Here is a 24,895-nt window from a genome sequence, read left to right as displayed (position 1 = left end):
TACAGTATATAGTCACGAGCTATGGGTGACAGTACTGGTTTTAAAAATATAAAACTCAGAACATTTGCATTTTTGAATAAATTATTTAAGAAATTTCCTAAAAACTGATCAATGTTACCCCGGATTACGGTACATTCTTCATAAAAGCATACCCAAAATGCAAACTTTGTTGAATGCTGCTTGGTTACCATAAGGGGCAATCCATTTATTACGTAAGGCAATTTTCGGGATTTTTCAAACCCCCCCTCCCCCCATAAACCCTTACGTAATTAATGGACAGCCCCTAAGAAGCGAAAAAAAACTGAATCACCTTCAATCAGCATTTTTTGAAGCAGTTTTACATCTACAAATACCGAACCATAATAGTGCGCCCTTATTTGTGTATTTATGATGGCAAAACAGCATTTGTCGATGAAAATCTATCAATTATGGTTCCGCCATATTACTTTCACTCAGGTTGCTATAATTTCACTTTTTAAATCATATTATCTCCATGAATTCGCTCATCAGATGCTATGGTGTGATGATTTAACTGACTAAATATAATTTAAAGCACAATTACTGCCCAAACAAACCAAGAAAATAAAGCGGTTTATTTTAGCAAATGCTAAATAACTAGAAATATTCCACTTTCAAATAAGGCAAATTTACTTCTTTCTCATAACATTTCACAGTAAATCTCACTCGGCACTAAATATTTGGGAACTATATCCTTAGGACGGGACAACGAAGGAAATGCCTTCGTCAGTACTGCGGAAGATGGAAACCAACCAGCCCCCACTTTGAGGGAGGTTAAGGATGCCATTCACCAGCTCAAGAACAATAAAGCTGCTGGTAAGGATGGTATCGGAGCTGAACTCATAAAGATGGGTCCGGAGAGCCTGGCCACCGGCTGCACCGGCTGATAGGCACAATCTGGGAAACAGAACAGCTACCGGAGGAGTGGAAGGAAGGGGTAATCTGCCCATCTACAAGAAAGGCGACAAGTTAGATTGTGAGAACTTTCGAGCGATCACAAAGTATTATCCCAGATCATCTTCCGTCGTCTGTCACCTGTAGTAAACGAGTTCGTGGGAAGTTATCAAGCCGGCTTCGTTAACGGCCGATCGACAACGGACCAGATCTTTACTGTACGGCAAATCCTCCAAAAATGTCGTGAATACCAGGTCCCAACGCATCACCTTTTCATCGATTTCAAGGCGGCATACGACAGTATCGACCGCGTAGAGCTATGGAAAATCATGGACGAGAACAGCTTTCCCGGAAAGCTCAAGAGACTGATAAGAGCGACGATGGAAGGTGTGCAAAATTGTGTGAAGGTTTCAGGCGAACACTCCAGTTCGTTTGGATCCCACCGGGGACTACGACAAGGTGATGGACTTTCGTGCCTGTTGTTCAATATTGCGTTAACGAGATCCAGTCAATTTGTTTGCTTCGCGGATGATATGGACATCGTCGGCCGAACATTTGGAAAGGTGGCAGACCTGTACACCCGCCTGAAACGCGAGGCAGCAAAAGTTGGACTGGTGGTGAATGCGGCCAAGACAAAGTACATGCTAGCTGGTGGGGCCGAGTACGACAGGGCTTGCCTAGGTAGCAGTGTTACGATAGACGGGGATACGTTCGAGGTGGTCGACGAGTTCGTCTACCTTGGATCCTTGCTGACGGCTGACAATAACGTTAGCCGTGAAATACGGAGGCGCATCATCAGTGGAAGTCGGGCCTACTATGGCCTCCAGAAGAAGCTGCGGTCAAAAAAGATTCACGCCTGTACCATGTACAAAACGCTCATAAGGCCTGTAGTCCTCTACGGGCATGAAACGTGGACGATGCTGGAGGAGGACCTACAAGCACTTGGAGTCTTCGAACGTCGGGTGCTTAGGACGATCTTCGGCGGTGTGCAGGAGAACGGTGTGTGGCGGCGAAGGATGAACCACGAGCTCGCCCAACTCTACGGCGAACCCAGTATCCAGAAAGTGGCCAAAGCTGGGAGGATACGATGGGCAGGGCATGTTGCAAGAATGCCGGACAGCAACCCTGCAAAGATGGTATTCGCTTCGGATCCGGTTGGTACAAGAAGGCGTGGAGCGCAGCTAGCTAGGTGGGCGGATCAAGTGCGTATCGATTTGGCGAGCGTGGGGCAGAACCGAGGATGGAGAGATGCGGCCACGAACCGAGTATTGTGGCGTGAAATTGTTGATTCAGTGTTATCTGTGTATATGTTAACTAAATAAATGAAATTCCTTATAAATCACTTTAAATAAAAAGCACTACGAAATAAAATATCACAGCCGTGTTTTCAATTCTATTTTGTTTTGTTTACGTTGGGATAAATCCGGAAAGATCGACGTTATGATAAAATCATTTTCAAGATGAAGTGACATTCATCTAGAACAGGTGGCCTCAAAATAGCTACCATAAATGCTATTTTGCTTTATTTGTGTGACATAATTATACACTTAATAGCCTCATTCAGAGTGGGCCAACTAGTCATGTTCTAATCTACAAAAGGTTTTGGGGGATGCGATGACGACAACAGTGCCTTGACCATAGTTTTATGGGCGTTTATTTAAAGCACTCTGGAAGTAATTCGTAAAATTAAAATTGTTACTTGCGATGGAGGCTATATACTGTCAAACGGGGTAACTTGCAACAATTTTCAACTTCAAAGCTATATGGACAAAAAAATTGAAGATTCAGATGAGACAAAAACCATATGGTACCCTAATCGTTACGTAAAGAATACCACGCGGTATTAATTGTATCAGTATTTAGTTTTCTGGAATCAGGAGAGACGAAAAATATGCATTTTTAATGCTACCCCTGATGTGGGGTAACTTGCAATACACAATGGTACCTGAAGTACACTATTAAAACTTTATCCTATATTGTGTTATTATGGTCATATAATAAGTGTCTACAGTAAAAGCATGACAATTATCAGAAACATGCTGCTTTTCTCTTAGAAAACTAATTATTATCGATTGTATTATGAGTATTGAATCAATTTGATTGAAAGTTTCATTGGCATTGCATACGGTGTGCACACTGGAAAATTCTAGCATATTATAAGTCTTGACAGTTATTGGAAAGCCATCAAAACGTTTTAATGTAACTTTTTTTACAAATACAATGGTATTTTAGGCTTTACTTCACATAACCTATTTTTTAGACATATTTAAATCAAAGCAACGTATAACATATTGATATGTAAAATTGGTTTGACATAACTTTCATCATATTTCATGCAGAGAGTTCCCAATGACTGATCTGTAAGTGAATTTTTTTGCAGATTTTCTAAATTATTCTTTATTTTCATAAAAACATAAGACTAAATCTAATAATAGTACGATTTATTTAAATTTTTCAAAAATTAATACAAACAGTGTATTGATTTGATTGAGGTACAAACATTTTAATGTTACTGTACAAATATATGTTCAATTTTGCCTTTTCATGTGTTTTCGATGACAAACGGCAGGAAATATCAAACAATTGAGATCAAAATTGCTGTTGCAAGTTACCCCTCAAGGGTAATCAAAAACGTTTTTGAATTTTTATAGTGTTTAAGCAAAAAATTATCAAAACTTTTATGTTGTCAATTCGTACACTACTAAGTACTGTAACTGATAGCAATTGCCTCGAATGACATATTTCTACCGTTTGTGTGGTACGAAGAACGTTTTTCAAGATTAGTTTTGTACAATCCAAATTTTAATGTGATTTTCACCTCCAGCAAACTCACCAAAAAAGAAACGATACCCAAACCCTTGTCAAAATCTTCTGTTGTAAACCTAAGGTCAATAAACGGCGGAATAAATCATAATAATTCAACTCAATGCTGAACGAAACGACTATTCGGTTACATGTCGAAGTGGTGCAAGTTTCACCCCTGTTGCAAGATACCCCGTTTGACGGTACGTAAATTTTGCATGTAGCCTTATGGCGCATGCACGTTTATCATCGCCTTCACTTTCGTGCACTTATTCGCTATCTTATACGATTTTGGGTTAACAAAAGTAGTAAGAGTACCAATAGTAGAGTCAATTGATACATGCGACTTTTCTCTGTGCCGTCTATCCGAAGTTCATTTTAGAAGTGAACCTTTCGGTGCACCTGGATTTACAAGAAAGCAAAACTGAATTTATGATTCACTGTTGATGTGAAGTAATCAATAAAATGTGTGTTTAATTTGATAACTCACGATTCCCACGTGTTAACCTGTGCATCCTCACGATAAAAATATTTCAAATTCTAATTCTGAATTGAGTCCTATTGTTTATTATGTGTACACTGTATGATTATCATGCATGCCGTTAAAGTGCAGGACCTCCATAAAGCACCATAATGTACCGCTCCCAGAAAACAATTCTCATCATTGTTCAAGGGCCGGTGCACATTAGGGCGGTTCAAAATTTAAAAATGTTTGAAAATCCAATCTCCCATATGCTTCTTACCGTCCTTACCATAAAAATAGTGTTCTGTGAAATTTTCAGCTTTCTAGGTGGTGATTTAAAGGTGGCCCAAAGACGATATAGGTTTGTATGGAAATTACTATGGAGAAATTTTGAGATATGTTCCAAACACGGTAGTTCTGTTATGTTAATACAAACTTATTATCCCATATTGAAAACCCGTTCTTCAAACCATAATGAAGAAATTTGCTGAAGAGAGAAATTCAATGCGAACGATAGCAGAAGAGATATCCATGAGTTTGTTTGCTATTATTTAGCTTAATATGGGATTATAGCCCTGCAAACATGTACAAAAATCTAAAACAAAATTAGCTCAAAAGGGATTTGTTTCTTCAGCAACATCCTTCATGAAGGTTTGAAGAATGAGTTTTCCATACGGGATGATAAGTTTCTACTTACATTACAGTACTTGAGTGTTTGGAACATTTCTCTAAATTTCTCCATAGTAATTTCCATATAAACCTATATTGTCTTTGGGCCACCTTTAAATCACCACCTAGAAAGCTGAAAATTTCACAGAACACTATTTTTATGGTAAGGATGGTAAGGAGCATATGGGAGATTGGATTTTCAAACATTTTTAAAATTTGAATTGCCCTAGTGCACATATTTCAAAGGATCAAAATGAAGCCATATGGCATCGTTTCATGGCCTTTATTGCTACGGTTGGTTGTCATTATTCTCGGAATCTAGTGCAGCAAAGCTTTAAAGCTAATTCAAAAACGGAAAACGATGGTCCATATTGCAATTCAGTGTTCTGGAGAAGCTATAGTAGTCTCTACCCTACGCTGCTACGCTTTCGGCTCTCGGTGTGGTATTGTGGAGATGATGGCATTCCAAGTCTACATTTACGAGGACAATGCTGCTGCTGATGATGATCTTCTCCGGGGAATTTCTGTTCGCTCTGGTTCTCCCTTCTAGGTATATGGGAGGAATGTAGGTCAGTGTGTGTGTTTGTCGGGAACTCCATTCCATGGAGTGACTTGTAACAGTGTAGCGTGAGCGTAAGATACGTACGTACGTGCAGGAAAAATATTTCTGAGAGTTTATAAGCACTTCCGAAAAGTCGGTCGGAAGTGCAGTGCGCTCGGCATCGCTGCGAAATGAAGCTTTATTAGTTTTATTGTTATTACTATTCGCACAGTAGCCGTACCGCAAAGAAATGTTAGCCGAAAGACTAAATCTCATTCGAAGCGTTCAAAAATCCAAATTGCATTATGATGGAGGCAATTTCATGGGAATAGTTGCTAAAAAAATCTAATTTTTTGGTTCATTTGGTAGAACTGGTTCAAGAGAGCATATTTCCCTCAGTATGGAATCTATGACAAAAGGTTCGAATGACAAAATGTCGAATGACAGAAGGTCGAATGGACAAAAGGTCGAAGGGGACAAAAGGTCGAATGGACAAAAGGTCGAATGGACAAAAGGTCGAATGGACAAAAGGTCAAATGGACAAAAGGTCGAATGACAAAAAAGGTCGAATGGACGAAAGGTCGAATAGACGAAAGGTCGAATGGAAAAAAGGTCGAATGGAAAAAAGGTCGAATGGAAAAAAGGTCGAATGGAAAAAAGGTCGAATTACGAAAAAGGTCGAATGGATAACAATTAAGGAAGGACAAAGGCTATAGATAAAAAAGATAAAAAAGCAAATTATCATCAGTGCTACAGCTAAAATAGACGCGAAGAAAACGTGCATATTTTCAGAAAGACCATACTGAGGGAGGTTCAATTTCAGCTGGTCAACGATATTTTCGGGGTGAAATTTTGTAAAACTTTTCAGGTCGTAGTGCATCCAGAGTTACTGTGTGCGTGCTGTAGCCTTATGTACAAGAGCCACATTCCTTTCATGCTTTCACTGTACATTTTGAGACCTATGTTGGTGTTCCTTGCTTTTTTTAGGGTAATTTCTCAATGCGTCTCATGCGCTTCGTCACATACGTTGTTCAAAAACAGCACAATAATTGATGTGAAGACAAAATTTTGAAACGAGAATCGAAATTGTAGCTTCCGGATCGCGCGTCTTCGAGCGTACCATGTAGACAATCTAGACACCTGTATAATAAGGTAAAAATAGCTGTAGAGACTCATCGTTACTGAGCAGTTGTTTTACAACTTGGATACCGATGGCGAGCGTAGCACCGAGCAGCGCATGTGTTGAATCTACCCTAGCGCGTGCTTTCAGAATTTTTGTGAACCTAGCGCAGCACACTACGATTCTGATGCGTTGAAAGGCGGTTTGGTTGGAGACTCGTTAGTTCATTTTTGAAATTTCTCATCATAATAGGCGCTTTTTCATCACGCCAATCTGTCATGAAACGGCCTACTTTCCTGTACTGAAGTATGCAGTCATCATCACCTTACACAACATTTTTTCAGAAATTGTAAAATGATGGTGAATGCATTCCGATATAACTTCTGATACCCTCAAGTGGTCTTCTACGAAATTGCAAAAAATATTGTACGTAACTCGTTGCAGAACTCGATTCTTACAGCACTCGTCGTAATTATCCTACTCGGCAAGCCTCGTTGGATAAATGTACGACTCGTGCTGTAAAAATCATCATTCTGCAACTTGTTCCGTAAACTACTATTATGTTCTCCTGGTAATTATGTAACTCTAAGTGCAGCGAGGTGCATGGCACTCGATGTGCTATGTGTTGGGATGCCGAGGCTGTCATTCAGATTATACTGGAATTATAGCACCTATGGCGTGCAGCCATTGAGCCAATGAGTCAACTCATTGACTGCAGAGCAGAGGGTTCGCTCTGCGGAGGCTGGCTCCCTGTTACAATGTTCAAGACGGCTAGGAGAAGCAGTTTGCCTTGGCTTTTTCTTCTGCATATGATAAAGTGTTGCATCGGTTCGGGTTACAGATCATCTCCTAATAAAAAGCATGATGCACAAATGCAAAAATGATCAAATTATCAGAAAAGCTCTCAGTAAATGCTAGTGTAGCTGAGAAGCAGACTCTACCCTAGTTGGGACCTAATTCCAGAAAGAAAATGATTATTTTTTCCTGATGCTAATTTAAATCAGTTGAAACCAACAGTCAGATAAAACTCTAATGCATAGCCCTAATACAGCAAAACTTCATAAGAAGATCCTTTGTTAGAAATGCAATTGAAATGCTTATAAACTTTGTAAAGCATGAAGAACAAGCGATATTTATCAGAAGGCAACATTTCAATTGAAAAAAAAAAAACAGGCAAGATGTAAAAGTGAAATCTATGAAGAACAGTCGATTATCTTCTTCTTCTTCTTGGCATTAACGTCCCCACTGGGACAGAGCCAGCTACTCAGCGTAGTGTTCTTATGAGCATTTCCACAGTTATTAACTGAGAGCTTTCTTTGCCAAAGTTGCCATTTTTGCATTCGTATATCGTGTGGCAGGTACGATGATACTCTATGCCCAGGGAAATCAAGGAAATTTCCATTACGAAAAGATCCTGGACCGACCGGGAATTGAGCCCAGACACCTTCAGCATGGCTTTGCTTGGTCGATTATAATAATAACCGTCAAAACAAGTGTCTACAACAGTATAAAACCACTATAATGTATAACACCAAAAGAACAGCCAATGTTTCAAAAAAGGACAAATCTCTATTGAAAATGTATCACATAAAAAGCTAAAATTATTATTAGCTTCATGCTTTGGAGTATCAATATAATAATAACCCACATTCAAAAAATGAATCTTTTGTTTGGACAATAATAGCATTAATACAAATTATTGCTTCAAACGATAGTCCTGAAGAACAGCTATTATCTAAAAGAAGGAAAAACTTCAGATGAGAAGGGAGGAATTTGTGATTAAAATGTTAGCAACTGAATGTACGATAATCCTTTCAACGGTACAATTTGAACCTTTCGTCCATTCGACCTTTTGTCCATTCGACCTTTGTCCATTCGACCTTTTGTCCATTCGACCTTTTGTCCTTCGACCTTTTGTCATTCGACCTTCTGTCCTTCGACCTTTTGTCCTACAACCTCAGTATGGTGTATCGGGAAAAAAATTGGGTTCGCCAGAATTTTCATAAAACACGAAGATTCTGTGAAATTAAACTGGTAAACATTTATTTTTAAAGTCTTGTTGTCCGTGAGTGGTTGCTTTGCAAATTCGCGATCGAATTTTTATTCATATTGTGGTGCATTTGACTGTTTTATTCTCACAACGGTGTCCAACATTTCTTTCAAATGATAACGTATGCTTATCAGATGTACATCGAGTTATCCAGCTGTGATTTCCATCGAAATACCTGTGTTTAGAGTTGGAAAGAAATCTACCATATTTGCCGTACAACCGCATACATCGATAGTCCTGTATTGCCATCAATCCATTGAAATGGTCTGCAAGAGCTGCTCGACTGCAACAGTTGCTGGGGAAGAAGTAATCGCATGTGAAGGTTTTTGTGCCAGTGCGTACCACACCAAATGTGTTGGTTTGTCTACCAATGAAAAAAAAAAGTTGTATTCTCAATCCTCATATGTTTTGAATATGTGTCTGTTGCGAGAAATACGTTATAGTGATGAGATGCAGAGTAAGTTCCAAAAGCAAACACCAAGTCCATCCGTTTGTAGTGAGGATCGCTTGGCGCCACCGACTTCACCTGATGTGAGAAATGATATTGCACACATGAAGAAGCAGATCGATGCAATAAATAAAACTCTAGCTGAGTTCACTGTCTCTCGCCTCTGTGAGTCTAATCAGTCTGTCGTTGATCAGCCCATTGCACACTCTTCACCTGCTTCTCCGTACAAGCTTTCACATGGCTGCCGCAAAACAGATGATCGAAATGCAATGCGTAGTTCGGCCTCAAATGCAAATGGAAGGTTTTGGATTTTCTTCACGAGGATCAAAAATGATGTTACTGAAGACGAAATTCATGCAATGGTTGCAGAGTCTCTGGGCGTTGATGATGGTTTTGTGATTAAGAAATTGGTCCCCGATTGGAAGGATACGTCACTGCTGCCATTCGTTTCTTTCAAGGTCGGAATTGACCCTATTTTCCGAGATCGTGCAATGCGTTCCTCAACATGGCCAATAGGAATTCACTTTCGAGAATTTCGCGAACTGAATACATGGCAACCTTTGGTTCGTTGATGCTCAAACGTATTGAACTCTAGTTAACTTTGCTAATATATGTATGTTGTCTAGTGTAGATCAATGGTTCAACTGTAGCAAAAATGTATTTATGTTTGTATCATAGGTTAATATTCAATTAGATCTAAGACGATCCGTTGGATTATACAATAATAATAATAATAAAGAAACTATTCCAATCGGTTCAGAAATGGCAGAATTATTGACAAAAAATATTTGCGTGCGGCTCAGAGAACTCTTACTTTTGCACGATGACATGAATGACTGTACACACTAAGAAAAAATTACCGACTTCGGTAAATTATTTACCGAAATCTCAACAGCTGAACGATCGGTAATGCGTTCGGTAAACAAGAATTATACCAATCAATCGGTAATTTGGATGAGCAAAAACAACTGTCAAAATCACCGATTCATCAGTAAAATTTACTGAAGCAAATGAGCCTGCATTGTAATCCAGTTTACCGGAGATCTGTAAATTTAAACTAGGCTCCTGGCCACTGAAAAATCTGTGATATTACAGTAAAATGCACAATTTTGATATTATAAACTGATCACATAATTGAGCTTTGAAAGTGGAGTATTTATTTTTCATCTAGAACTCGATGGTATTGATTTTGATCAGACACATTTGATCCTGTTGATGCTCCTTTGTCCAATCAACACAAAAAAAAAACACATCACGGTGGGTCATCACAGTTCTTTGCATTGCCGACTGATGTGAAGCTTCCAAGTGGATAGTTTGGTTGTTCAGAGAGTGGGTCCGGATCCTGCAGTGTATTTGGAATAACCAAGAAGCTCTGGTTTCGGCGTGAACCTAGTCCATTCCTGCGACAAAAGACAACAGCACCAATACATGAATTTAAAAAACGAGAAATTTGTATTTCTTACCGAAGATCTCTACAACCTCTCCTCGCTTAGTTCTAGCTCTTATTCCAATTTGTGTTTGTACTCTAATAATACTTATCACCTGAAATTGGTTGATCTCACATCAATCTACAAAGCCAGTTGAAAAAAAACGATCATGGCGAATTTGACGTTTCTTACTGCTACATTACCGAATTTGGTAATGAACGGCTCCGTTTACCGAAATTTCAGCTTTCTGTTTTACCGACATCAGTATTTGGGATGGTACACAAATTATGTCACGCTAAATTTCAACTTTTTCGACCCCCCCCCCCCTTTGTCACGCTTTTTCTATGAGTCCTCCGAAAATTTTGTAAGGGTTGTGACGCTTGGCTTGACACCCCCCCCCCCTTAAAGCGTGACATCATTTGTGCATGACCCCTTTAGGCTTATTTGCTGATTCTTCGGTGAAATTAATTAATTACCGAATACGGTAAATCTAGAAAAAATTACCGAAAATCAGCAATATTCTTTACAGTTTTCGGCAAACAGGCAGCTAATTACCGAACAATTTGTATTTTATGAGATCACCGATTCGAAACGGTATAAAAGTTTACCGAACTCAGAGTGTCTATTTAAGTGTGTATCATTGATTTTGATTAGTTTTTACATTTTTCCGTCAACATTTTGTATGTGCTCTACACTATTTTCACTTTTCTTCACCTTCGGGCTACTGTGGCTCGGTGTGGATGACTTGCCACAGTCTGGATGGCATAACACCAGTGTAAGCCAGCTGGGAATGCACCGGCAGTGTGTGCACTGTTTTGATAATAAGTAACGTTCATGAGAGCATGACACTGGAATAATATACGATCTCAAGCGAGATTGTTTAATTTGCCCGCGAACAATTTGTAATTGCGGAATGGCTTCTGCATTTGATGATCACATATCAGATTCTGAAGTTACTTATCAAATTGGATTGAATGGCAAAGGCAAATAATAAAAACCGCAATTACTATTTCTGTTCGTTCTGCGGTATGAAATCAATTTCATGCGGTGGCTTGGCTGACGCAAGTCTAATCAATCGCTGCTGTATCGCCATCTTTGCCGCTATCTATATTAACGAACTGGATGAGTGATATCCGGAGGTATTCCCCACGGCAAGCATATACATAATGAGAATCGCTCTACATTACGCCTTCTCAATCTCATCAACTTCGCGGTATAAACGTATACTGAATCATGGTTATTTGTCTCCTGGCAGCCAGCCCGCATATGCTAGCCATGTATGATGTATCTTGGAATGGTCCTACTTCAACACGAAAGCATTCCAGCAGTCAATAATTCATTCTAACCTTTATGAATTGGTAATTGGACGACACATGTAGGGTAACTCGGTGTAATACGCCCCAACGGGGCAATATGCCCCTCTTCATTTTCACGGGATTGAGGCTTCTTTTGCACGTATTTATGGTCACATATCTTAAATATTTGCGAAAAAATGATGTTGCACATATATGTTCTTTGAGAAGTATAAACAATCAATAGAAATTCTAAAAATATCGAAAATCAGGTTTTTGGTGTAAAATTATGCGTCCGATAAGCAAGCCTTGCCGTAAATGAAGCCCTTCCTTTACTGTTGTACTTAATACAAAAACTTTTACCGGAAGACGACTGCTAATGGACCCTTTTAAGATTAGCAGGTGGTGGAATTCTCCTTGGAAACATTTCTACAACGCTGTGGAACTTTTTTCTATGAGAGGGGCATATTGCCCGGGTTGTTTTGAAACGTAAACATTGGGACCGTTTACAAAAAAACATCTTGTACACTTTTTTGAAGCAACCTGGAAAGAGAGAGTTATGTGCAGAGCATGGCCAACTTTATAAGCAACACATTGACATAGGAAACTTTAGAAATGATGCATTTGCTACTGCGATAGAGCAGTTTTTCCTTAAGGGGGGGCGTATTACACCTTTTTACCTTAAGCAGAATCAAATCAGAGCTTATATCACTGGCATCATTTAGAAACTATTGTTAGCATGCACGATTAAACGAAGTAACACGAAACTGATTGCGATTTGCACAAAAGCGAGGTTTTCTGGACCAATACATCAAATGTGTAAATTTAGCCCATGTTAAAATACCTGCTCCTGGGATGATTTCTACTTCATTTTTCAATGTTTATGTCACAAGAGTTGCACAATTGACCATTGCACGAGTTCACGAATTTGACGTTTGAGCGGTGCCGAATTCACTCGTTGTCATGGTCACATAAATAATACGGCACCGCTCAAATGTCAGATAGTGAACTCGTGCACTGGTCCATACCAGTCATATCAGTTGCGAGCTATCAATATCACTTTGATCAGTAGAAGCATTAACCTAAGAATGCTAATGTCGCTACTGTTCGTGTTACCAATATCTAGTTTGCCACGAGGTGACAGCTTGAGCAGGGGAAGTGGTGGTAAAATGAACAGGGGTGGTAAAATGAAAACCATTCCTTTTATCGAGAAAAAAACAAATTTCGATGAATTTTTATCACGCTCGACTATTTAGAGCATAAATCTGAGTGTTGGAGTTAAAACGGAGGTCAATTGAAGTGAAAATATCAACAAAAACTAAGATTTTAGAAAACCACGTTTGAAAATAAGAACTGACGTAACTTTAAGCTCGGAAGGCTTCAGGTTTTTCAGTGAGGTGTACATCGTTATGATATGATGTCAAATCTGATACCTTTATAATTCTTTTTGAATGGGTTACAATCATTAATGGATGTATTTTCGGTGGGACAATGAAAATTTTCAGAAATATTTGCTTTGCTCACGTTTTTTTGCGTGGTGTTCATTTACCACCAACTGCTGTTGATTTTACCCACAGTAAAAAAAGCAGGTAACATGAACATTTGCCTCGCTTTTTGATAGCGATGAAAATATGGGAATATTTAGCTATTTTAGTCTGAATCCATGTCGCTGCTATAGATTACATCCCTATTTTCATTTTTTTTCTATCTTTATTAACGAGATTTTTAGCCCTGCACACTTAAATTATTTCACCGACCTCAGTAAAATTTTTCGCCGAGAACCCAACAGCTGAGAATTCGGTAATTTTTAATGCCGAATCTTGGTACTTATTTTACCGAGATTTCGGCAATCCGAATTTTTTGCCGAGATCTCGGGGAACGTTACCGAGATTCGGTAAACGTTTACCGAGATCTCGGTAAAAGTTTTACCGAGAATCGTCAAATTATTACCGAGATATCAGCTGTTGGGTTCTCGGCGAAACCGTTTAAGTGTGTGGGCTAGTTCATCTCGGGACCAACGGCTTTACCTCCCTTCCGAAGGAAGTCGTCACTGAAATTTTTAGTGACTATCTCGGGGATGGGATTCGAACCCAGGTCCTCGGCGTGAGAGGCGTGTGTTCTAACCACTACACCAGGTCCGTCCCCCTATCCCTATTTTAAATGCTATGCAATAGAACTACACAAATTCCTCGTTTTTCTATCAGAAACAAGATGATTTCCTTAAGGTGTTCATTTTACCACCCCTTCCCCTACCGGTCCTCAAGGTGTCAAATCAATTTTAAAATCTACTACTAATATTTCTATTCTTTGATCTGTTAACCAACAGCAGTGATGCGACATCGCACTCTAGATCATAATCACTGTAGAATGAGTGATCACGTAGTAATTGCCCACGCATTAATTTTTTTCAGTGACCAACACACAGTTCCAATCTATCTGCAGCCCTATCAAGAATATCGTTTTGATAAAGTGCTATTTTACTTGCTTAATATAAGGCCGTTTTCGCTCCACACCGCTCTTTCATTTCTAGATCAAATTCTGAGTGTCTTCCCAAAATTTGAGTTCATTTGGATGAAAACTGAGACTGCACAAGCCCTTCAAAGTTTGTATGGGAATTACTATGAGAAAATCAAGCAATTCATGCAATTGGTCATAGTGTTTGTACATGAGCTCTGTTGATACTGTTCGATAAATTCGCCAGCTACAACTTTGTCGAAGACCGTTTTCAAACCTTCACACTCAGTTGAGCTCGAATATTTTTCATTCTTTTGCTGAAATTCGCACAGACGAGCGATTAGCAACTGAGTTTTAGCTGATATGTCAACAAAAAATCATGTTTGTTTATAGCAGCACTTGTAGGAGCTGCTGACATCAAACGTCACTTTTGCTGAGATGTCAACAAACAAACATTAACCTTCCAGTCGTCGCGTGGTTCGCCACCGTCAGAGCAACCTCGCTGCCGTTGTGAACGAAAAGCGAGGTTTTTTCATCAGTGTTGTACAAAGTACAGCAGCGCGACTATTGAAATTTTAACTGAGGTTTGCACATCTGAGTTCGGCATTCCGATTTAAGTGTGTTTGTCCACTAGAACAAAAAAAAATAATGAGCGAAAAAAACAGTGGGATAAAAATAAAAATATGACACATTAGTAAATAGAGAAGGATGGGGCAAAAGTTCAAACAAAGTGGAACAATCAACATTATCAGGAAAACTATAACCGTTGAAAATAAAAAAAATACCCCACAGTTGACTTTTTAGGTACTACCAACAATTTTGCTGAACAAACTTGTGTCAAAATATTAAGCCATTTTTAACTATAATAGTTTTTAAGTTGATTGTATTGAACGAAACACAAAATATCAATACTTCTTTAACATACATACTTAATCACAGTCACGAACTTGTATTTGTAGAAAAATACACACTAAATTTTAATAAACACATTTTTCAACTCTATAACACTGTTCGACAAAAAAAGTCGATATGAATGCACAGAGACCGGACACCCCGGGCTTGAAAGTATTAAAAAAAAGGCGTTTTCAGAATGTTCTTGTCTGATCCAGGTCATTTTTAAAATATACTTGAACTTTTTGCATTTTTTATTTAAAAATCTAATCTAATCAATAAACCGACACAGTGTTTTATATTCAGGACAGGGGAATTCATGTGCCATATAATGTTTTCAACTTTAAATACAATATGAAGAGTTGTAATAAGATTTGCAGGGAGCCCTCCCCCCTTTTTTGTACCCTCCCCATTTTTAAAGTATCGCAAATGATGGAATATTTGATATACAGGGGGTTGTCAAAATAACTGGGACAGGCAAAAATTGGGCCAACTTTGGAATGCTGTAACTTTGACAAAAATTGACCGATTTCAATTCTTTAAGAAGTAATGGACGGGTCAACTAATCTAGTTTTGAGGTGCATCCACGGAGATGAACTATGACCACCGGATACCGGTGATAATCCAGATTTCCGGGAGCATGTCTTATGCAGTAAAATTATGACGTGTTTTTAGCAAAGGTCTCGGCTAAAAAATCAAAATTTTACTACACATGAAGATCTAATTCTGAAGCGATTGGTGCGCCAAGTATTAATATTGGTCCAGAAACAACCAATATATGGCCATTTCCCCGGAATCGGTGCCGGTAGTGGATCCGAATTGGGATCAAACAATTTATTCACTCAAAATATGTCGCGCAATATTGTTTTCTCCCTAGCTTATCATAAAATACCCTATTATAAGTTGAAAATGAGTCTTGTACAGATTTGGCCACTCATGGCGCCGCCCAGTGCCCCGGGGGAACCTTGCATAGGGGACATTTCGATTTTGACACCAAAGCATATCATGCGACGGCTCATTCTTCATGTCTTGTCGTAAATAGGGCAACTGTAGACTCAAAATGGATAGTTGACTACAGTGACTACTTCCGGGACTACCAGATGTCCCCGAGGGAACCTATAATTAGGGACAATTGAAATTGAACTCCAATACATATCGAGCGACAGTTCATTTTTCATGTCTCGTGCTAAATAGAGCTGCTAGGGTTCATTGACGGCTCCTAAGTTGACAGAAACCTTTGAAATTTTTGGAAACTTCCTAAAATTTTGATCCTTAAAAAGCCGATTTTGGAGTTGAGAGAGAAAACAAAAGATAAACTTTAAGCGAAAAAATCAAGCAGCCAGCGTCTCACTAGTCCAATTGAAAATCAATTTGCTCGAGATTTCAAAGTTTCAAGTCAGCATATTTTCCTTAAGAATGAAAGAATATCAAGGACCTATCTAGATATAGAACGAAATAAAAACATATCATAACAATAAAAATAGACATATTAATGATATAACTTAATAACTGCAAAATGGAAAATTATGATCATATTTCTCAGTTTTGTATCTCTGGAACATAAAACAGACAAACAAGTTCTGCCAAAAGAAACAAGTTTATATACATATCTGGGAATCATCAGTACTTTGTTTATGTGCACTAAAGGTGAGAACCATCCAAGTTTACTGCCTTCAAATCAGAATAGATGCAACTTCAGCTAGTTTTATCTGGTAAGGTGAGTCAGATTTGTTGACCGCAAAACTAGGCGAAATGCAATTAAAACCAACAGAAGTTAGTTACCTGCAATGCGAATGATGTGTGTGACCCACATATTATGCCTTGTCTATCTAGCTCTGATGTGAGTATGATCCAGATTTTACTACTGAATTGTCACTGTGACCGGTTGCAGTTGGGTAGTAGACAGAAAGCAGCTCTATCCGACGTATGATTGTTTCGATACAGTGGGTGAGAGTGATCCGGATTTGACGACTGCAAACTGATGAAAAGCTGCTACATCTTGGAATTAACATGACTGGAAACACTGATTGAAATTGGTCCCTTATGCAATGCGGGAAAAATTATATGCGTTTTGAATAACTTCTCCTATGTTTGTTGATTGTGAAACGTGCGACGGACCGGTGTGTCGATAGACAACCGTGACATGGAACATTGAACAGTAAATTTTGATGTCAAGTTATCGCCTATGTCGAAAATACGACACTTGCAAACCAAACCGTCAAAAATTTGGTCCGAACACAATAATAGTGAAATTTTGGTCTTATTTTGATCGTCTCCGAATAGTAGGTATTTAGAATTCCGATGGAGTAAATGATGTGTCTGAAGAGTATAAAAACAATTTTGGACGATTATTGTACTGTACGGATTATATAATTCCAAATTAAATCTTAATCCGTACAAGGCAAAACTTTTAAATATTTCTTCACGTTTCAGCCAAAACATATAATAATATTAAGCTCAAATATAACGCTGGTAATTAAATAAAAAGGTTTTGAAGCAATGTCAAATCATTCCTGGAAGCTGCAAATATTTTTAATATTTCTAAAATCACCGTCAGATATGCGGTAACAAATCGGTACGCCCAGAAGCTGTAACAATTTTCATAACGGATCAGAAAACCGGAATTGTGCATAGGAACATGTTCCAGTAATGGTGGAAATGATTTTTTGAAATATTCAAAGATTTTATCATTCTAAGATTATTTTTTACGTGAAATAGAATAGAAAAGCTTTCGAATGAAGTATTAAGATGCGAACAACAAGCTTCCGTTATTTTTTGGCGATTTTTTAATTCTCACCCCGTTACTATTGCCTCTATCATTGGTACAGACGCCCTATTTTGACTGTGACACTGGGCGTTGCATGCTAGTCCGTTGTCTTGTGTGGTGCTTCCTTCAAAGGGCAAATCGTCCACTGGAAGCATTAACGTGCCTTTTTTTTAAATTACGTCTTTAGTATTTAATTTGAAATTTGGGGAGATGTACGGATTTCGAATCACACGTGTACGGGTGTTGATTCGACCTTTTTAGAGTGTACGGATTTTGATCCAAGACAAGTGATTTTATTCAACTTAAGGTTTCTATTGTGATAAGGGATGTGTAAGTTATAGAGTAAAGACTGATCGATTGCCTATTACATATCCAAATATTATTAACAGAGGCTTTTATTTGGCTTAGTGCTTAGATGTACGGATTTCTGTCCCAAACGGTACAAATCAGCAAATTTTATGCATTGATAGTGACAGCGAGCAACTCTGTTTTGGCCTTGTTTTTTTTTCATTTAGTGAATATAATTTAATAAATAAAGTGCTGATACTAAGCACAATGCAGTTTGACTGCAGTAATAAATTGAATACCAAAAATTGTCTATATTTGACAAGGTTTTGAAGACAATCAATGAGTGAAATACCTACCGTTAGAGTCCGCGGTTACATAAAAAAGCCATGCTGAAGGTGTCTGGGTTCGATTCCCGGTTGGTCCAGAATCTTTTCGCAATGGAAATTTTCTTGACTTCCCTGGGCATAGAGTATCATCGTACCTGCCACACGGTATACGAATGCAAAAATGGCAACTTTGGCAAAAAAAGCTCTCAGTTAATAACTGTGGAAATGCTCATGAGAACACTAAACTGAGAAGCAGGCTCTGTCCATGTGAAAATGTTATGACAAAAAAGAAGAACCCGCATTTTTTATAGCAAGGAGTAATTGTTTTTTTCTTCGAGTTTAACAATGTAAATCCTTGTAAGTCTGAGCTTCAAACTTAAACTACACCAAGAGGATATTACATTTTATCCACTTCAACATCCCTATTCTTATGCTGATGCATAAGATGAATCTCAGACGCTGAATTATTTTCGGCTCTGGTCAAAGAACAAAGTTCAACAATTAAGATAAATCACTTACCCACCCCGAAAAAGGCTACAGATTCTCATTTCGGCAACGTGACCACCGGAAATTGGAAGCCATCCATCGATCCACACTCTGTTCAGTCTTCCAGCAGTAAACGGAAGCTACAAGTAGAAAAGAAAAAAAAACATAATTTAAGCTTGCTGCAGCACGGATGTTTTACTAGGCAAAGCACAATAGAAACGCCAGATTAATGAGTAATTATTCGTCCCAGTAGTCTATGGAATTGGGTCACGAAACGGCGGGTCTTTGTTTGCCAAGTAAACGACGCGATGTCTCGGTCTTGGTCTCGGCAAACCACTTGCTGCATAATGAAATCAAAATCACACCAACGTTTATCGTTTGAGCTATAGCGCCATCTTGAATGGAGGGGCTTTTTCAACTCAAGCATTACCTACTTACTTGGTCTACAACGAGCGTTCAGTCATAATCACACATTCGCGTAACACCGAGAAAAGCTCAGAACGATGATACTCCAAGAGATGAGATGATTTTCCCACAAGTGCCTTTCATTATGTATGCACACTCGCGTAGGGTACGATGAATGAAGCATAGGAAAACATGGATCGGGTGAATCGTTGATTCCACGGAAGAATCATATAATTCATAAATGTAATTGTTTCAATAATTGAACATGTTAATCGTTTACTAGGACTGCAAAAATATCGCTATCTTCGATAAAATCGATTTCATCGGCTCTATTTTATCGATGCGATGTACAATATATCTAGACTCGTTATTTTTGGATAACGATAATTCTATCATAGATTGATAACAATTAATCTTCAAGCTATTTAGTGGAATACCTATAAGTAACCGGAAAACTGTACTAGGAAGTCGAGTCTAGTATACGACACTGAAGACGGCCTTTCAGTTGAGGTCGAAATACGCGTATCTGTCAAAGGATACAAACTAGTGGAATTAAATGGTATAGTACTAATTTTTTTTTTCATCTACTTATTTTCGGCACGAAATTGACCATATTTTCCGCATACCACTTCAGCACGTCCTTGGAGTAGTGGCATGAGACCAAATCCGGCCAGTAGATTGTTGGGACGTTGTGGGCCTTCAGGAGATGAAGCAGCCGCTTCTGGAGGCACTCTTTCATGTACACCTGTCCGTTCATCGTGTCCTGGGTCACGAAAGGTGCATTCCGCTTCCCGCACGTGCAGATGGCTTGCCAAACCAGGAATTTCTTCGCAAATTCGGACATGCTCCGGAACGCTGAACTTATCCTTGGCCGTAAAAAACAGGTTGTCGGGGATCTGTTTGAAGTCGGCCTTCACATATGTTTCGTCGCCCATGATGCAGCATTCAACTTTCGTCAGCATGTTGAGGTACAACTTCCTGGCACGGGTTTTGGCGGACTTGTTCTGCTTCTCGTCGCGATTAGGGGCCTTTTGTACCTTGAACGTTCGAAGCCCAGTCTTAGTTTTGGCCTTCTGGGCAAAACTTCGGCTTAGGTGCAGGTTCTTAGCCACATCCCGAACGGAGGCGTTAGGTTTCGTTTGAAGGCCCCAACTACGCGGTTGTGATTTTTGGAGTTGTAAAGAATACTTTTTCTTTCACTTCTGGGCTTCCGATCGGTGGTCAATCGTTCTTCGAACCGCTTAATCACTCACGACACCGTGGAATTCGCGATTCCCAACGTTTAAGCGATGGAATGATGCGAGAGATCCTAGTTCTCGTGATGAATGCGCAAGATTTTATCACGCACGAGCTGTTCTTTCAACTCCATTTCCGCGAGTTTTGATCACAGGACTTTAAAACTTGCAGGATGTAAATAATGCACTATGAACTAAATCCACCCAAATTTTCATAAAATTCTACCCAACGGTTAAAAATCTAGAGCAATTTCATAGTGGGGCGATTTCATCGTGGATACCCTTTACTTATGAACAGCGGCCACTCGAACGAAGGAAGTTTTCTAGAGATTACTTGCCGTAGGTACCACAACTTGCTGCTGCGTTGGGCCATATTGAGCCTGTAGTGGTGCGTAGTTCGCGAAAGGGGGTTTAGCTGTACGAAATTCCGTCGCGGTTCATTTTGGGGCATGTCAGGGGAGTGGAAAACGGGCAAATCTGATGATGGTTCATGTAGGGTGGGACCGTAAGGGGCAGTTATTGGCACTGATTGGTTTAGTTAGGGGAATCGAGTATTGAGATCGCCCTCGTACTGGGGCGATCAGCGAAAGCTTATCTATTTCATCATGGTGGTGGGAGGGACTTAGAGGGGAGTGCCCTGACAACAAGAAGTCGCATAACAGTTTACGAACAAAGTCGTTTTCTCATACAAATTGCATCACATCCGCACTAAATGGTTGATGAAATCGTTTGATTGATGAGTATCTTCGCATAAAACGCTATTTTATGAGTTCATATGGTCGGCGTTAAGTCAGAGTGGACCAAGTACAAAACTTGGGAAATTTGGATTATTCTTTATTTAGATGCGAAATTACTTTACCTCCATATCACTTTGATCAGATTTGACGAATGTTGTAAACTGCGAGAGATATGTAAGAAGTTTTCTTTGGATAATCAATAAAAATCCATAAAAGTATGCAGTCAGAGTGGACCAAGTGCTGATTACCATATCAGCAAAAATGATGCCACTGATTTTAGGATTGAAGATATGGATTATTGAATAATTTACTATACTGATGTCGAAGGATGTAGATAATCTGTTTATCTTAGAGATATGCACTCAGTTTGACCAGGCAAGCATTGAATGATTGTTATTTTCCTAGAAAGTGTTCAGTCAGAGTGAATCAAATCACTGAACGGTGGTCTTTAGTGCAGTCAGAGTGGACCAAGTGCACATAGTCCATAAAAAAATCGTCCTATTAGAGGTTTGTGTTATGTTTTTTCAAGATTATCACTTCACATTGGTTATAGGTCATTTCCCAGAAAGTCAAACCCCAGAACGACATTCCCCAGAATGACGTTCTCCAGAAACTCCAGAATGGGACATTTCCCAGAAATCCATTCCCCAGAATGGGACATTCCCCAGAATAGGACATTCCTCAGAATCGTTTTTATACGTTTGTAAAGAGTGAAAAAAATGATTGTACGACATTTCCCAGAATCCCATTCCCCAGAATGACGATCCCCAGAACGCCATTCCCCAGAATGAGACATTCCTCAGAAATCCATTCCCCAGAATAGGACGTTCTCCAGAAAAAATAATAGATTCCAGTACTACTAAAATCCAGGTTAATGGACACCGTTAGTTTAGGAGAAGAGCACCAATTTTCGACCTAGCATGTGATCAACCATCTTAGTGTACACAGGCTTTGATATTTTGTAGCCTTTACGTTTTGTTGCAAATCTACTTAATAAATTTATTAAAGAGGAGCGGACTTTTCTTATGTAGTTCGGTTTCATTATTCTTATTCAGGCGACGACAATAAACCTAGGCAGAACAGTCAATGTTCAAAAGAAGGGAGAATATGCAATGAAAGCATCAAAACAAATTCAATGTTTTGAGAACAAAAAACATATAACACTAGTACAAATCACTGTTTTGAAAATACAATCAGAAAGAATAGCAATTTTTTAAAAGAAGGCAGAATAATCTATGAAAACAACAAAATACTTAATTTTTCCAACAGCTTGGGCCAAAGCTAATGATAAAACGTGGTATAACATATGCATGAATAGCATTTTCTACATAGGATTTTGGTTAGTGCGTCAGAGTTTTCAAGGCACCATACTCTTTCCCCTTTGTTTAACATCTTAAAGTTTGTATGGGCCGTGGCTTTGGCTAGACTTCCCTGCCTCCCCATATGGTTTATGGACGGCTCCTAAGATGATTTGTCTCGTTCCATAAATTTATATGGCTTCCACAATAAATTCTACATGTTCTTCAAAAACAGATATAAAATTCAAATGCGATTCTCAAAGCATTTCAAAAAGAAGAACAGTCTATATAAGATATTCGCAGGCTGAATATTGTGTAATACCTTGGACACATATCTAGTATGTATAGTTTTGGTACAAGTTATAAAATAAAATAAAAAAATAAATGGAATATTTTCCAAGGTTGACTTGATTGAAGACAATTATCTGTATGAAACTCATTTCAAGATAATTGTACCATAGTACGTATACCATCAGTGTGTCATAAGTATAAAATGAGTGAATAAATAATTATTGAACAAAATAAAAACTAAAATGAACTATATATCGCAAAGCTGACAAAGGATTACAAAACAAACAAAAGCAGTCTAGGAATCGCATAAATCTAGACCAAAAATGTGATAACGAACACAAACACTCAACTTTTAAACGATATTTTTGGACTCAACTCCGATTTTTTTGCTTGGGATCTATAATAATGAATTGATTAACTAATATTTGTTGGGTGAATAAAGGCCGGGAAGTGTCTGGCAAATCATTTTAAAAAAAAATTGAAAAGAAAAACTGAACAAAACCAAATTTATTTTATTTTTTCGTATCTTAAAAATGAATAGAAGCAATTCTGGGGAGTGTCATTCTGGGAAATGGATTTCTGGGAAATGTCCCATTCTGGGGAATGGAATTCTGGGGAACGTCATTCTGGGGAATGTCTTTCTGGGGTTTGACTTTCTGGGAAATGTACTACAACCGGTAAAAATTGGTTGTTTAGTTTTTTGTCGGTAAAAAATGTACCTACTGAATTGATTAGAATTCCCAGTAGCTTCAAATTCCGGACACAGACGTCAATTCTCTCAAAATATTATTTTGTCAAAATCATTATTATGGATCTCAAGCAAATAAAATCGGAATTGAGTTAAAAAAAAACCTTTTGGAGTGTTTGCTTCCTTTTTCTCAGGCAAACCATCTAAGCGGCTGACCATAAACCACTTGGTCATCTATGAGGAGGGGGGAAGGTTCATGGATTGGCCAAAGACCACGACCCGTACAAATTTCAAAACGTTTGTAAGGTCAAAAAATCACGAAGGAGGAAATAGGTGGTTTTGTGGCTACGTGGTTCATCGGCAAACCCAACCAAAATCTTAGGAGAAAAATGCTGTTTAACAATTTTACATCTTCTTAATACAGTTGTACTACTGTCGTTTCCCTGAATATCATTCCTCTGAATGCCACCTCTTCGAAAGACCCGTTTCCCCAAAAAGTGATGCAGTTCAAACAGGTGCAAGAATAATCTTTAAGGACTGGGTGCTGAACTAGAATGAATGATAAGCAATTAAAAGAAGAAGATAATATAGATTTTAACGGCATCCTCGACTAAATACATCTTGCCAAAAATGCCAATTATGGTGAAACTCGAAAGAACCGCCAACCAAGTGAAGAAGGGTGCATATTAGATGACCGGTTCGTTACCACCTTGAAACACAAAACGTCATGACAACTATAAGAGCTAAAAACTTTTCGGAAACTAGGCTGTTCGGGGAAACGGGTTGTTCGGGGCATAGGCATTCTGGGAACTGGCGTTCGGGGAAACGACATTTGGGGAACCGAAATTCGAGGAAAAGTAGCACAACCGTTTAATATAAGCTTTTCCTACATATTCCATTCTATGTTTTATGATCAAATTTGCCCCAAGCTATTGTTTTTTTTTTGTATTTTTAGTTATTCTTTCTTCTTTTAAAATTGGCTGTTCTTTCCAATTGTACTTCCAAAGGGAGATTTGTGTAGTGTAATATTTCTTATATATACAAATTAAATAAATGGAATTTGTTTTTCGGCTGTTATGGCATATTCTCCCTTCTTTTGAACATATGCTGTTCTTCCTAGGTTTATTGTCTACGTAATTATGTAGATTGATGGAACACAATTACAGTAGAAAATTTCTTTTGTCTTTGATAATTTTGTTTTACAGCATAACTTAAATGCTACAAAATATCGTAGTCTGTGTGCACTAGGGTGGCCCATATTAATCAGACTACAATAAAATACTGTAAACGTTTGAACAGAATCCA

General features: G+C 38.6%; 1 protein-coding gene across 1 annotated transcript in view; it reads right to left on the bottom strand.

The window, feature by feature from the left end:
• LOC5566932 overlaps positions 1 to 19,066 on the bottom strand; it is a 190,202-nt gene extending 171,136 nt beyond the window's left edge. The window contains exon 1 of the mRNA XM_001651296.3: positions 18,970 to 19,066. The gene's annotated coding sequence lies outside the window, so the exon portion shown is untranslated. The remainder of the gene's footprint in view (positions 1 to 18,969) is intronic.
• Between the last annotated feature and the right edge of the window lie 5,829 nt (positions 19,067 to 24,895).

The sequence above is a fragment of the Aedes aegypti genome, chromosome 3 (assembly GCF_002204515.2).
Source record: "Aedes aegypti strain LVP_AGWG chromosome 3, AaegL5.0 Primary Assembly, whole genome shotgun sequence".
Classification (NCBI taxonomy): Eukaryota; Metazoa; Arthropoda; class Insecta; order Diptera; family Culicidae; genus Aedes; species Aedes aegypti.
Note: the sequence above shows the minus strand (reverse complement) of the source record. Positions and strands in the feature narration are given on the sequence as shown.